The 16773-nt window shown below is 38.0% G+C and overlaps 1 long non-coding RNA gene across 1 annotated transcript in view; it reads right to left on the bottom strand.

Annotated features, from left to right (window-relative positions):
- Positions 1-449: 449 nt before the first annotated feature.
- LOC116565220 overlaps positions 450-16773 on the bottom strand; it is a 45009-nt gene continuing 28685 nt past the window's right edge. Inside the window, exon 3 of the long non-coding RNA XR_004275332.1 lies at positions 450-1075. This is a non-coding gene — a long non-coding RNA (uncharacterized LOC116565220). The remainder of the gene's footprint in view (positions 1076-16773) is intronic.

Genomic DNA, 16773 nt, shown 5'->3' with positions numbered 1-16773 from the left:
CACACTTTTGGGGCCTTATGGACAAAGAAGCTATTATATTTGAGTTCTTCTGAGATTTCTTCCAAGAAGCCATAGTCTTGACTAAATTATATAAGGAAATCCACAAATCAGAGTGGAACAAGAGCTTCAGAGAAAAGCAGTATTAGTTCCAACCCTGGAGGACTTCCACTTGACTTTCAAGTTACCCATGGTCTTTCTACCTTTTTTTTTTTTTTTTTTTTTTTTTTTTTTTTTTTTTTTGAGATGGAGTTTCACTATTGCTGCCCAGGCTAAAGTGCAATGGTGCGATCTTGGGTCACCGCAACCGCCACCTCCCAGGTTCAAGTGATTCTCCTGCCTCAACCTTCCCAGTAGGTGGGATTATAGGCACCGGTCATCACATTAAGCTTTTTTTTTTTTTTTGTATTTTTTGTAGGGACAAGGTTTCACCATATTGGCCAGGCTGGTCTTGAACTCCTGACCTCAGATGATCCACCCATTTCAGCCTCCCAGAGTGTTGGTATTACAGGCATGGGCCATCGCACCCGGCCAATCTTTCTATCTTTTAAAGACAGACAACAGAAACTTTAATGAAAACGTGTCATCTGAGACAAATTTTAAGCTGAGCAAATAAAGTGCATTCAAAGATTGCCAAATCTCTGGAGATTTTAAAAGTCTTTCATTTTTCTCTTACTGGAAGAACTATATAAATACAGTTTCTATACACTCTGTAGTTAAATACATTCTATATAGCATGCATATGCTAAAAAAAAAAAATACTAATCATCTCTGTGGTTGGTATCTCATAAGATGGTCACCAAAGAAATCCACCTTCTGGTATTCAGACCCTTATGTAAATCCTTACTCTTGAGGGTGGCCCAGACCCAGTGACCTGTTTCTGATGAACAAAATACAGTAAAAGTGATAGAAGATCATTTCATCACAAAAACAGTGGCTTCCTTTGTGGTGCTCTTTCTTACCTCCTCCATCCTGCCATCTGAGAGAAGCCAGTTGCCATGTTATAAAATGTCCCATGGAGAGGTCCAAGTGGCATGGAACTGATGTCTACATCCATCAAATTGCAAAGACCTGAGACCTGTCAATCATCACAAGAATGAACTTAAAAGCTGATCCCCAGTCAAGACCTAAGATGATTGTAGCCCCAACTCACAGCTTAGTTGCTGCCTTGTTTTTTGTTTTTGTTTTTGTTTGAGACAGAGTTTCACTCTTGTCACACAGGCTGGAGTGCAGTGGTGCTATCTCGGCTCACTGCAACCTCCGCCTCCTTGGTTCAAGCGATTATCCTACTTCAGCCTTCCCAGTAGCTGGGATTACAGGTGCCCACCACCACGCCCCACTAATTTTTTGTATGTTTAGTAGAGAAAGGGTTTTGTCATGTTTGTCAGGCTGGTCTCAAACTCCTAACCTCAGGTGATCCACCCGCCTTGGCCTCCCAAAGTGCCGGGATTACAGGCGTGAGCCACCGTACCCGGCCAGGTACTGCTTTGTGTTTATGTGACCCTGAGTCGGAAATAAATAGCTAACCAGGTATTCAGATGCCTAGCAATACATTTGTTGTTTGAAGCTGCTAGGTTTTGGGGTAATTTGTTACACAACAATAGATGACTAATACCATCTGTGCATTCCTAATATTAGACCTATCCTTGATATCAGCAAGGCATTTTAATTAATTTTAAACAATTTTTGGCTCCAGGCACTGTTCTAAGTGCCTTACAACTATTAAATCATTTAAGCCCGGCAACAAGGCTATGAGGTAAAATTCTGTTACTAATTATTTTAGTAGATAAAGAAACAGACATCAGATGATCAAACAACTTTTCCTATGGTCAACACTAGAAAGTGGTGAAATTAGAGTCCAAGCTTTTAATTATTATGCAATCCTGTCTCTACAAGTCAATAACTGTTGGTTATCTTCATTGTTTGAGAAAGTGGTGAAATTAGAGTCCAAGCTTTTAATTACTATGCTATCCTGTCTCTACAAGTCAATAACTGTTGGTTATCTTCATTGTTTGACTCTTCCTTCAAAATAAATTCTTTTTTGTTGTTGTTGAGACGAAGTTTCACTCTGTCGCCCAGGCTGGAGTGCAGTGGCACGATCCCGGCTCACAGCAACCTCTGCCTCCTGGGTTCAAGTGATTCTCCTGTCTCAGCCTCCTGAGTAGCTGGGACTACAGGGAGCCATCACCATGTAGGGCTAATTTTGTATTTTTAGTAGAGACGGGGTTTCACCATGTTGTCCAAGCTGGTCTCGAACTCCTGACCTTGTGATCCGCCCACCTCAGCCTCCCAAAGTGCTGGGATTACAGGCGAGAGCCATCGTACCTGGTTACAAAATAAATTCTTTACAACTTTAAGCAGTTAGCTTATATGTTCCTCAAACCAAGGGAGACTATAAGCGAATAAGACCACATTTTATTCATATCTCTGTGTTCAGCTTACTACTTAGCATACGTTTAGGAAATGTTTGTTGAACATATTGATTTAGAGGATGGAAAAGGAGTAAGGTCATGTAAAGAAGAATTCATTCTTTGTGAAATGGAATACCCTAAAGGCTTTATCTATAATTATTGCAACCTAGCCTACAGGAGAAAGTCCAGCTGTGTATTTACATGCATGCATTTTCCAGCTTCTTCTTCTTTTTTTTTTTTTTTTACTGGCATTTTATGCAATAAAAAGAAGAGTTTTAAGAGCTAGTGGATGGCAAAGTTATTTGTGGTCACTGGAAGTAATGTGGGAACCTCAGAAGCTCGCCTGGGTGTTGTGAGACTGCACTATCGCTGTTAGCATTCATACTATGTCACATCTGCATTCTTCTTTGAAGCTGTGTAAAGTGGTCCTGGATGAAGCCTCCTGAGTTTGTTTTACAGACAAAATGCAGAATCACTTTCAAGCAGAGCATGAATTGCACTGGGCATGCATAAAACTGGGACAAGTCTTCCTAACTATAACTGTCTTTTTTTTTTTTTTCTCAGAAGAAACAGAGCAATGACAGGAAGAAACCAAGAGGTTTCTTACCACATGGTACCACATCTGGCCAGTCATTTGAATTTCACCTTTCCTTACTAAGAAATGCTCAAAAGATATGGTCAGAAATGGCCCTCAAGTCACCTGAAAAGAAGAATCCCCTGCTTAATATTATATTAATAACATTAAAGAAACCCTATAGAAAGTATGGAAATGAGATGTGTATTAATACCAGCATAATTACCAATATATATTTTGACAGTTTGGAAACATGGTGGTTATTTCTGCTATTGTGAACTTACAGAATGAAATATCTCAAAAGGACCTCAATAATGTATATTTTCACTTTCCATATTTACTACCATGTTTTTGCACATGTTCAAAGATTTTATTATCTGGATTTTTAGTAAGATACCATAAAGAGGTCATCCATGAGCATTGTTTTATACTAATAGTAGCATAAAACATACTATTAGACATATAAGGGGAATAATAAACCAAAAAAGTGAAAGAGAATATGTAGCAAAAAAAAATTAGTGGGGAAAAGGATCAGCTGTTAGAACAAACTCTGCCTCAAAATAAAATATAATCATGTGTCGCTTAATGAGGATATATTCTGAGAAATTTATCATGAGGCAGTGTTGTCACTGCACAAACATCCTAGAATGTACTGACACACCTACTACACACCTAGACTACATGGGACAATCTATTGCTCCTAAGCTATAACGTTGTATAGCATATGACTACTCCATACCATAGGTAACTGTAACACAATGGTAAGTTTTTGTGTTTTTAAACATAATAGAGATACAATAAAAATTAAAGGAGTATTAAAGTATAAAAGATACTGTAAAAATTAAAGGAGTATAACAGTATAAAATACAGTGGAAATACAGGTACACCTGTACAGGAGCCTAACATGAATGAAGCTTGCAGAACTGGAAGTGGAGTTGGGTGAGCCAGTGAGTGAGTGGTGAGTGAATGTGAAGGCCTAGGGCATTACTATACACTGCTGTGGAGTTTATGAACATTGTATACTTAGGCTACAGTAGATATATTTTTCAAATATTTTTCTTTCTTCAATAATAAATTAACCTAGTTTACTGTAACTCTTACTTTATAAACTTTTTAATACTTTAAACATTTTGACTTTTGTAATAGCATGCTTAAAACACAAACAGTGTACAGCTGTACAAAAGAAATTCTTCCTTTATATCCTTATTCTATAAGCTTTTCCTATTTAAAAATACTTCATTTTTTTCACTTTTTGAGCTTTTTCGTTAAAAACAAAGACACAAACACAGATAAGCACACATATTAGCCTAAGCACACACACGACCCTGATCCTACACAGGGTCAGGATCATCAATATCACTGTCTTCCACTTCCACATTTTTTCCACCTGGGAGGTCTTCAGAAGCAATAGTCCATACGGAGCTGTCATCTTCTATGATAATAATGCCTTCTTCTGGAATACCTCCCGAAGAACCTGCCTGAGGCTGTTTCACAGGTGTGTGTGTGTGTGTGTGTGTGTGTGTGTACTCCAAAAAAACAACAAATAATATGGTATAGTAAATACTAATTGATAGGAATTTTTTAGCTCCATTATAATCTTAAAGGATTGCCATCATATATGTGGTCCTTCGTTAAGTAAAACGTCGTTATACAGTGCATGACTGTACTAAAGTAAGCTGCTAAATACTTTGTTTCTTATCAATAAAATCTTTTCTTTCACTAGACCAGTGTTATACATAACTAATATTATTAAACAGTCTTTTTTTTCTTTTTTGAGACTCAGTCTTGCTCTGTCACCCAAACTGCAGTGCAGTGGGGTGATCTCGTCTCACTGCAGACTCTGGCCTCTAGGCTCAAGTGATCCTCCCACTTCAGCCTCCCAAGTAGCTGGGACTATAGGCATGCACCACCACACTCAGCTAATTTTTGTATTTTTTGCAGAGACCAGTTTCTCCATGTTGCCCAGGCTGATCTGGAACTCCTGAGCTCAAGCAATCCACCCGCCTCAGCTTCCAAAGTGTTGGGCTTACAGGTATGAGCCACCAGCCTCAAACAGTCTTATAGTTTACAAAGTGCTTTTATATTTATTTTAATTCTCACATAAGTCATGAACTACTACTATCTACTATCTATCTACAACAATGTGGATGAGCTTGGAGGACAGTATGTTAAGTGAAATAAGGCAGGCACAGAAAGACAAATACCAGATGATCTTATTCATATATGAGTAAGCTAAAAAGTTTGATCTCATAGAAGTAGAGATTAGAAGGGTGGTTACCAGGGCCTGAGGTTGTTGGGGGTAGGGGGGAACGCAGAGAAGTTATTCAAGATACAAAATTTCAGTAAGATAGGAAAAATAAGTTCAAGAGATCTACTGTAGTGTATGTTGACTAAAGTTAACAATATATTCTTAGAAAATGCCAAAAGAGTGAATGTCAAGTGTTCTCACCACAGAAATAAAACTATGTGAGGTAATACACATGCTAATTAGCTACTCGTCCACAATATATATGTACTTTGAAACCATATGTTGGGCTGAGCATGGCAGCTTATGCCTATAAACCCAGAAATTTGGGAGGCCAAGGTGGGAGGACTGTTCGAGGCCAAGGAGTTTAAGACCAGCCGAGGCAACACAGCAAGGCCTCATCTCTACAAAAAAACTAAAAACAAAACCCAAAAAAAACATATGTTATATACAGCAAATACAGTCTTATGTCAGTTATAAAGAATAATAAATAATTTTTTGAAAAGCAAAGTGACTTGTCCCTAACCATGATATTTTTAATTTTCAAATCTCATTTTTATTTCTTATGCCATGTTGCCTACAATTATACAGCTAAGAATTATCCCATGCTCAGAGGAAATAAAACTAATGTACTTAGTAATTAATAATATATCTTTCCCTTAAAACAGGTATTGCTGACTTAACATGCATAAAACTGCTGTCACTTATCAAATACGACCAATGGGTAAAAGGTGAGAACAATTTCACTGACTATAATATATATAGTAAATAAGTGTCTATATAGTACAAGAAACATGTTTGAAAGAAATAGGAAAATGGCAGTAGAGAAAGAAACTACATTATGCAACTGTACTCAGAATTAAGGCCCTTATCGTTATTCCAATTTCCACAATTTTTAAAAAAGTGGAAATGCATTTCAATGATTTAGTTTCAAATAAGATTGACACAAATATAATAATAGGAGAATTTATAATGAAAATAACACCTATGGAAAATTATCTCAAAATATTTTTTAAATGTCCTATACAATAGAATTAACATTATAAGCAAAATACAAAATATTTCTTTCTTTCACCAACAAGAAACCCATGAGACTTACAGCTATGATGTTACCATGCACAGCAGAGTATGCATATAAATTAGCATGCTTTTAAACAAGATTCTATGAACTGTGTCCATTTTAAATAGTACTTTTAAATATTATAATGCTAAGATTTTAAAGGATTTCTTAAAACTCCTAGCAAAGCTACACAGAATCAGTACTATTGAAAGAAAACAAATTAAACAAGTCACTTTAGTCTTAACCTAAATTCAATGACAGTCCTGATATTCTGAATCTGTCTGGGAAAAATATATTCCACAACTGCTTGAAAAAGCTATAGAGCATTGTGATTTATAATAGTAGTTCTGAACAAATAAAAACCCAACATTTTTACAGTTGAACAAAATTGGGCTTGGACAACAGGGAACCTAAAACTCATTTGGATTCACGCAGTGTTTCAAAAACACAACACTAGGACCTCTTACAATCAATCCAGTAGCTAAATGGCAGCTAGAACCAAAATCTCTAAGTAGAGGTGTATTTTGACCAGATTCTGCATGTTTAATCTCGGGGGTTGCATACTTGTACAAGCTATCTTTTCTTTTTCCAGTGGGACACCTGAAGGAGACCTGCAGACAGAGAATTACAGTAATCTAAGTTGGCTATCATAAAAGTATGAATTAAAGTTTCACTGCTTATTTGTGACATTACATTCTAACTCACTCTATTCCTAAACCAATTACATATGGGTTTTCCCCAGTAGACTGAATGTAATTCAGGAAGAACAGGCATCAATTAACATTTATACCTTGTGCACAGATAAGAGAATGGCTTTTAATTTTGTAACAGAAAGAGATGAAAATCTGCAGGCACAGAGCCTTAGAGGCTTCAGCATGCATCCTTTTCATGAATATTATCTGAATTACATTTCAGGATGTCTGAGGCCTCCAAAGTTAGGGTTCCAATATCATAGGCTATTGAAGCAGGTGTTCTTCCAAGCTAATGGTGACAAATATTCTCTAATAGCTAGGTCAAGTTCACAATTTTATTCTTATTCTTTTCTTGATCCATAATATCTATTTATTCCTGAAATACTCAGGCACAGATAGAGCCACATCAATGCAAAAATGATGGCAAGAAAAGAATATCTAACTCTATTCCTTTACCAGAAGGGGTTGCAGCAGAAGTTAATAGGAACAAAACTGGATATGGGGAAACCCAGATTAAGAAAAGACAGTATGACCCTCCTTAGGCAGCTTAATATTGTACAGAGGCTTCTAAGTTCTCACAGGGCACAGAAGGATTTCAAAGTTCCTAGGCTGGATTCAGTAAATCCAGTTAACATTACCTTTTAGCCTGAACACATGGTTTGAATACAATAGATGGTTTTGATTTTGTATTATAGAGTCAGGGTATTTTGGGATTTGACCCTACTATTCAGAAAATTTGTACTTTTCTCATAAAAGGTAAACAGATTGGTACTTTTTGTTAGCAATACAGATTTAATTTTCTAAAACTGATTAAGCATTTCATTCCCTAAACTATGCTACATAAGCAATATATTCTTTCATCTTTTTTCTTTATTATCAGGAAATGTTTATAGTCACGTCATATCAGAGCAGAAGGAATTACAATTCATTGAGTTATAAACTGTCATGGGCATTGCCGCCTGGGCCTTGGAAAGTTCTGTATACAAAAACATTATTTTATAATAGAGATGAAACTGATAATGATGGATAATGAGTATGATATAATATTCATATCCATACATTTCTGCTCCAGAGTTTTTGCTTTTTGGGTTTCCTTCTCAGAAATCCTCAAATTAAAAATGTGGAAATGCATTAGTTCCATGTTTCTGTAACCAGAAACCTATGGCTTTACCTACCCAGGCAGAGCAAATAGGAGCTGTAAGCAAGGACCAAATTGCACAAGTGATAAACCTGTACAGGCCTATAACAAATGCTATATTATTTCTATAAAGAATTTTTTTCTTCTTAATTGCACAGATGAAGTCCGGGACTCCCTACTTCTCTCCCTTTGCTTTGGCAGAAATAATCTAAGGGTGAAGAAGCATGCTGTGACACTCTGGCTAGTATAACTTTTCTTCTGCCTAGAAATTTTACTGGGCAGGTCTTCACAGAGCATTCAGATCACTACTTTTTCAAGCACTGATGCTTAATGTCATTTTTTTCCATATCAGAACTACTATGAAATTTTATTTCAGTGTTTTATGTTCACTCCGAGTTGAATCTGTCTAGATTTTAAACAAGAAAATACACCATCTGAATGTGATTTCATGCCATCTTTCTATAATGGTTTCATTTTAACTTGGGGACTTACTCCTCCACATATACTCCAAATGATACATAGTAAGTTAAATACCGCTTTCTGAAAACATCTCATATAGTTCCTGCCTTCATACGCTTTCTCCTGTCAGTCCTGCTTGATTACTTATCCGCAATCTTTACTCATTATAAATCTTTCAAGAGCCACTACTAACTCCTCAATGATTACCCCCAGACAAAGACAATTGCCCCCTATTCTGGGCTTTTATGTATTTGGGGCCACACTTAAGAAAACGGATGATACAGACTCATTGCCAATAGGTGCTTAATGCAAACATATTAAATACAACATTGTCCTGGCAAGTAAGAGCAAGTCTAAGTTTTAGTTACAGATTTTCTATTAAATGTCATGTATTAAAATTTATGCACTTCTTTTCAGGAAAAATTCCAACTACAGCCTTTCTTTTATTTTAAGTGAAGAAAATGGTATTTTGTATTCAAAATCGCTGTTTAACATCCAAAGTGCTGTTGAAACTATGAATATTAGAAATTCCTGGTCAACATATAAAAGTGAAAGGAAAGAAAATCTGGCCAGGTGTGGTGGCTCATGCCTGTAATTCCAGTACTTTGGGAGGCCAAGGTAGGCGGATCACCTGAGGTCAGGAGTTCCAGACCAGCCTGGTCAACATGGTGAAACCCTGTCTATTCTGAAAATACAAAAATTAGCCAGGCATCATGGTGGATACCTGTAATCCTACCTACTCGGGAGGTTTAAGGTATAAGAATCGCTTGAACCTGGAAGGCAAAGGTTGCAGTGAGCCAAGATCGCACCACTGCACTCTAGCCTGGGTGACAGAGCAAGACTCTGTCTCAAAAAACAAAAAAATCTCATCTTTCCCTAATCACTAACATTTGCAGTGGTGCTTCATCATAACAAAATGTGGATAAGGAGACAGGCATAAGAAATATATTTCTCTTTCAATTTTTGCCATTTCTTCTTTAGTGTCAGAGGTTGTCAAAATAAGGGAGAAAATTCATCTCCTACCCCTCTTCTTTAGTGTGATTTTAAAGCTATCTTCTATACATCTTTTATACATGTATCAAGTTATTATTCTATATACACTTCTTTTAATCCACAGGTAGGATTCCAAGTTTTGTATATGTCTGCTTTGTTATAAATCAAGATTGTTTATTTTTCCTATCCTAAGAGTTATTTTACCTAAATGAAATCCCTGGGGTTTTTTTATTAGTTTACCTAAAATTGGTGTTGGAATTTTATCAATTAGTTTTAAAAGTCTTCATTTCATTTTCAAGCAAGAAGTTCTTAGTGTTCTTCAAATGTATGCATCTTCTCAATCTTTTCCAGAATCTCCCAGGCTGGATCATCTTTATATGATCTATGCCCTACAGCTACCAACCATGCATGATTCAGGAAGAATGACAACAGTAGAAACAGCAGAGTATCCGAGGCTAGTTTGGCTTCAAATTCCAATGAAAATTCCTAGTTCTATATTGTCTAAATGGATTCACTGGTATAAATGACTTAAATTAATAATGACTTCCAATGTAATATACATTTATTTGACAATCTGAAGGCCTTTATGGAACACTTCTTATGAAAAGCGCTATTCTAATACTTTAGAATGTTACAAATACTTCTATAAAAGAAATTTCTAAAAGTTGCAGATGTCAACTTTACAGTGGAAATCTATAAACTTTTCTGTAAAGGGATGGACAGTAAATATGTTACACTCTGTGGAATATACAGCCTCTGTCATAAGGATGAAATCACCACTCTGCAGTCACATACCGTGAAGGTGGACATAGACAACACTTACATGAAAGAACATGACTGTGTTCCAGAAATATTTTATTTATATATTCCAAATTTTAAGTTTCATCTAATTTTCACATGTCACAAAATATCTTCCCCTTTTGATGTTTTTTCAACCATTTAGAAGTGTAAAGATCACTCAGCTTTCAAACTTTATAAAAACAGGTGATTGGCTAGATGGCCCATGAGCCATAGTTTTTTGATCCCAGCTTTATGGGACATGAAGCCCATCAGATTTAGTATCTGCAACTAGTAGGGGAGAAAGAATATAAACAATAGGCTACATGGTTCTATAAGAAATGTATACATTATTAAGAGAATTCAGAGAAACCGTGAATGAAATTGTATAAAGTATCATTTTATGGTTAAATCTGAAGGTTAACTTCAATAAAATATTTCCAATCAAGCAAAAAGTAAATTGTGAAAATACAGGACAACAGATGCTGGAGAGGATGTGGAAAAATAGGAACACTTTTACACTGTTGGTGGGAGTGTAAATTAGTTCAACCATTGTGGAAGACAGTGTGGCAATTCCTCAAGGACCTAGAAATAGAAATTCCATTTGACCCAGCAATCCCATTACAGGGTATATATCCAAAGGATTATATATTGTTCTATTATAAGGACACATGCACACGAATGTTCACTGCAGCACTGTTTACCATAGCAAAGACCTGGAACCAACCCAAATGCCCATCGATGATAGGCAGGGAAAATGTGGCACATATACACCATGGAATACTATGCATCCATAAAAAACGATGAGTTCATGTCCTTTGTAGGGACATGGATGAATCTGGAAACCATCATTCTCAGCAAACTGACACAAGAACAGAAAATCAAATACCGCATGTTCTCACTCATAGGCGGGTGCTGAACAATGAGAACACATGGACACAGGGAGGGGAGCATCACACAATGGGGTCTCTGGGGGGGAACTAGAGGAGGGACAGTGGTATGTAGGGAGTTGGGAAGGGATAACATGGGGAGAAATGCCAGATATAGGTGATGGAGAAAGAGGCAGCAAACCACTTTGCCATGTGTGCAACCACCTATGCAACAATCTTGCATGTTCTTCACATGTACCCCAAAAGCTAAAATGCAATAAAATATATATTTTTTTAAAAAGATGACATTGGTGAATACAACCAGACAAGGCTGGAATAAAGGGAGTGACTGACAGGTATGGATGCTTTGGAAACTGATTCCTAATAAAGTGTTACAGGTTAAAAAACAAAAAAAATTAACTTCGACTAACTAAATGTATTATGACAAATAAGAACCACCAAAGAATTCTGAAGTCTGTCTGTTAATTAGTAGTAGGACCCAATCTGAATAAGTAAAACAGGAAGAAGAGAAATAATGCAGAACAGTTCCTTGTCAAAGCAGAGGACATAGAAGACAGGATGCCAAAGTAAATACATGACATTGAGGAAGTAAATCCTTGAATCTACGGCTCTCAAGCAAGGCATGAATGTGAGAACAGTATCAAAGTAACTAATGCAGGCCAAGTGCGGTGGCTCACGCCTGTAATCTCAGCACTTTGGGAGGTCGAGGCAGGCAGATTACCTGAGGTCAGGAGTTCGAGACCAGCATGGTCAACACGGTGAAACCCCATCTCTACTAAAAATACAAAAATTAGCCAGGCATGGTGGTGGGCACCTGTAATCCCTGCTATTCGGGAGACTGAGGCAGAAGAATCACTTAAACCCAGGAGGCAGAGGTTGCAGTGAGCCAAGATTGTGCCACTGCACTCCAGCCTGGGCAACAAGAGCAAGGCTCTGTCTCAAAACAACAACAGTAACAACAAGAAGTAACTAATGCAGGCAAAAAAAAAAAAGCAAACCGCTTGAAAAATATTCACACAAAAATGAACTGAGCCCTTCAATAGTGGTCATAAATGGGATAGCTGAAAAACAAATATGATGTACCCATCCCCACCCCAATCTATTACAAATGCCAGGTCAAAATAGCACAAAATAAGCTGGATGCTAAACATTGCTGAAAGAAATCATGCTGAGGAGTAATGGATTTGAATTATTTAGGATAACAAGTTAAAAATCAGTCCAAACACAATTTTCTTTCTGAGCCAGCATCTATTACTGCAGACTCTCAGTTGTGCTGTGCAGACATCATTAATGAGCAATTTATTCAGATACAATTCTTTGCTCTATTAGAAATATTCTTATTTAGAGTTAATCAAAGATGATTTTCATTTATCATAAATGGCATCAAAATGCCATTTTGTGATTTCATGCTTATTTCACTTGTATGACTGGATAAAATAATTATAAAGGGCTTTGCCTGGCAAAAGTCAAAATCAGCCTGTCTTTATATAGACCAGAGTTTTTACTTCCTCTCCATTCACAGCAGTTTTTTTCCTCTAATTTTTCTGTCTCCAAACCATCTCTAGACACCCAACAGGACCAAGACTGGAAATCCTGTCCCACATCCAGGTGAAGAATGTATTAACATTTGTGACTGCTCCCTCCAAGGTTAGCCTATATAGCAGAGAACGGATAGCTCTCCGTTTCATTCCCTCATACCTCAAAATTGTAACGCCTTTCAGTTTTACTCCATGGGAGCTGTCTCATTCTTCTTGAGATGGGGTAAATTTGTACATAATAAGAGCAAAAGGTCCAATGAGAGAGCTTAATTGTCCAATTAGATGTTATCAAAGCCTAATTGGTGGGAATAGAGTGTATCCTGTGACCTAATTCTTAAGAGGTCAATTGGGAGAAAAACATGTTTCCCACTATTCAACCACTTACAAAATCTTAGATATTAGGTCTGCAGAACTACTTCTTTGAAAATAGCTCTCTGCAGAATTTTGTGATTTAAAAAATTACTGTAAATCAAACATCTCTTTTTAGGCTCTATGTATCAGCAGCTATTTGGTTACAATTCATGATTATACAAATTTGGGCTAGGTATCAGAGCCAATAAAAGTCTTACATTTTACAGATCCTTCCAAGAAAAAGTGGACTATCAATCCAAACTGCTTATTTTTAGAATCAGATCCTTAAGGAAATTTTGTTAAGGTCCCCAACATAAGCTACATAAACCTTACATTAAAGCCGCTGGGATCAAAAGGGAGAAAGGAAGGGAAATAGCAATTATTGAGTTCTACAAGGCATTAGGCACTGTACTTTAGCTACTTTATGTATGGTTCAGCATTTGATTTTTCAGCCCTGTTAGGCAGATGTCATTGTCATTTTACAGAAGCACAGAGATTGATTTTCTAAAGTCATCCAACAACTCACTGGCAGTGCAGTTCAATGACTCCAAAGTCTACAGGCTTTCTACCTCAAAAACACTGTCCTATTTATTAAATTTGAGGATGAAAAAAGATAAGCTTTAAGTAACAAGTGCATTAAGAGTTTTTCTTTGCATAATTTATCTGGCTCACTGATTTACTCCACCATCACGTCACCCACTCCCCACCATTACTCCACTCCTATCCTGTAGATCAAAGTGATTGTAATCAATAAATAGTGTGAATGATCAGAGCTCGGGGCCTTCACTGCCTCCACCAGAGTAATAGAGTGAGGGCCCCTGGTCCCACTGTCTCTCTTAATCTGTTTTTTTCTCATTCCTTTGTCGCCACTGAACTCAGGGTACCCATGGGTGATGTAGGGCTGGATCCCTACATTCTGGTGCTCAACATGGGGCTCATGGATCCCTACAGTCTGGCACCCAATGTGTGGGGCTCATGGACTCCCCTACACTGGATCTTGCCATGTGGTGTCCATTTTTTAATTCATTCCCCACTCCTTGGTGGGAGCACTCAAGTTCCACCTGTGGTTGCACCCTTGGTTCAACTGGGCATGCTCAGGTTATGTGACCTTCGTGGTAACTGAAAATCAACTCAGAACTTTTATTACATAAAAGTTGAACCAGTTTGGTCTTGTGCAGTTATGTTCTCACAAATGTTGCTTTAGCTTAATCGTCATGATGTCAGCTGATCAAATGTCAAGAAGTCCCCCATCCCAGGCTCAGGGTAAATAACAGCCCAGGATTATTGCTAATGTCTTTGCATCCTAATTACTGTCTTTAAATTTCTTTCTCCTTCCAAAAAAAATGAAAGAGTTTGCTCAAAATAATATTAACTTGATAACTCTAATAGATACTTATGTTTCTGTCCCTCTAAATTTGTTGGGTAAATTTGTTCCATAGTTCATCCTATTTACACATGCAAACTTCCAGTTAGATTTGTAGGACCAGAAAATGAGGGGAGCCCTGGGTTTCATTCCATGGGGAGAACCCAGGGCCAGCAGCATAGCTGGAGCAGGAGCTATGGCTCTGACTGTCTAGGCAGATAAGACCAAACTGCCTCACAGTTCCTCTGTGTACCCAGGGACAGATGAAAAATCGACATATCAGACATGTATTAGGAATGACCTAGATTGTGAAGACCAGTCAGGATGATGGATGGCTCATGTCAGCAGACAACTGTATGAGCAAAGATTTTGAGGGTCAGATCTGTTGCCGCAGCACTCTCACTAAAGTCTGTGACTCTGTAAGCTCCTGAAATACAGAGAATCCTAAAATGAAGGAAAGAGAAACCTTTACATTGGCTGAGATGATGTGTCTGCTCGGGAAAGGGAATTGGCTCAAAGTATAACTTTTCTTGAATAGAAACATAAAAACATATAGTGCATGTATTATATTTCAAGTGCTTTATATGAGTTAAATCAATTGATCCTCAGAAAAAAAATTATTTTCATTGCCAGTTTACACAGATATAAACAGAGACATTTTACAGAAGAGGAAAAAAAGTTAAATAACTTGTCTAAGGTCACACAGCAAATAAGCAGCAAAGCTGGAATTTGAATCAGGTAGTGTGGGCAGCAGGGAAGTGCTGGGTAGAGAAAGACAGGTCCCTGGCTAGGGCTCCATGCCCACAGATCTAGGTGAGGACAGGCATTCCTGCTTTTGCGCCCAAGTGTTGCATTTTCCAAGACCACCCTGGCCCACCATGCCCCCCCATCCTGGACTTCTAAAAACCAGAGACCCTACTGGGCAGACATGCAGGTGGCCAGACATCAAGAGAAGCACATCAGTGGGAAAAGAAGCTGCTGGACATCATGGGGAACACATTGGTGGAAGAAGACACAGCTTTTTCTCGACAAGGTTGTTGAGAGCACACCAGCGTTAGAGCTCGCCAGCGTTAGAGCACGCTGACAGGCACTGCCATGCTAGTAGGCCATCAACCTGTGGGAACAGGCAGAGTTTGGCAAAGGCAATTGGAGGAGAGCAAGACGGGGCCACTGAGCAGCCAGACTCCAGAGAAAACTATCTCCCTTCTGGCTCCCCCATCCCCTGAGAGCTACTTTTACTTAATAAAACTTTGCACTCATTCTCCAAGCCCACATGTGATCCCATTCTTCTGGTATAGCAAGGCAAGAACCCTGCATACAGAAAGCTCTCTGTCCTTGGGACAAGGTAGAGGGTCTAACTGGGCTGGTTAATGCAGGCCACCTATAGACAGCAAGCTAAAGGAGCCCCCTTAAACAGGCACACTGCGCTTCAGCTTTAAACATTCACCCCTAGACACTGTCGGAGCCCCACAGCCTGCCAGTGTGTATGCTTCCCTAGAGGTCTGAACACCTGGGCACGGAAGAAGTGAGCCACTCCCTGCTTCCCCTCCCTCCGAGGAGGACAAGGAAAGCTTTCCTATTTCAGTGTCATTATTTATTAGCATTACGAATAACATAAACTACTTAATTGCCACTTATTGCAGTTATCGACTCATAGTGCTATTTTCCAAAAACTGACAATAGTTTCCTAGTTCATTAACTTAAAAAAAACTACAGTAAACATCAGTAAGATCAGGCCAGGTGTGGTGGCCCATGCCTGTAATCCCAGCACTCTGGGAGGTGGAGGTGGAAGGATTGCTTGAGGCCAGGAGCTTGAGATTCACTGGCAACATGGTAAAACCCCATCTCTACTGAAAATACAAAAATTAGCCAGGTGTTGTGGTGCATGTTTGTAGTCCTAGCTACTTGGGAGGCTGAGGCAGGAGAATCACCTGAACCTGGGAGGCAGAGGTGGCAGTGTGCCACTACACTCCAGCCTGGGCAACAGAGCCAGACTCCCTCTCAAACAAAATATAAACAAACAAATGACAAAAAGATCATGAAACTAACAATTGGTTTATGAGGTCTTTTTCTCTCAATAAATTGATTTCATTAGAAGCACATTCTTGTGTTATGTGTGATTACTGGAAAATTCACCCAATAAAAACGTATGCCTTTGATACATTCAATGTTTTGCAGTTACAATTCATCAGTTTTGCTTTATACATACATACATACATACATATATATATATATATATATACATACATATATATATATATAAAGAAGGTATTAGTAGTACACCA

This window comes from Sapajus apella, unplaced genomic scaffold (assembly GCF_009761245.1).
Source record: "Sapajus apella isolate SASKATOON/1434 unplaced genomic scaffold, GSC_monkey_1.0 scaffold39, whole genome shotgun sequence".
Lineage (NCBI taxonomy): Eukaryota > Metazoa > Chordata > Mammalia > Primates > Cebidae > Sapajus > Sapajus apella.
The sequence above is the reverse complement of the archived record's forward strand: the minus strand, read 5'-3'. Positions and strand labels throughout refer to the sequence as shown.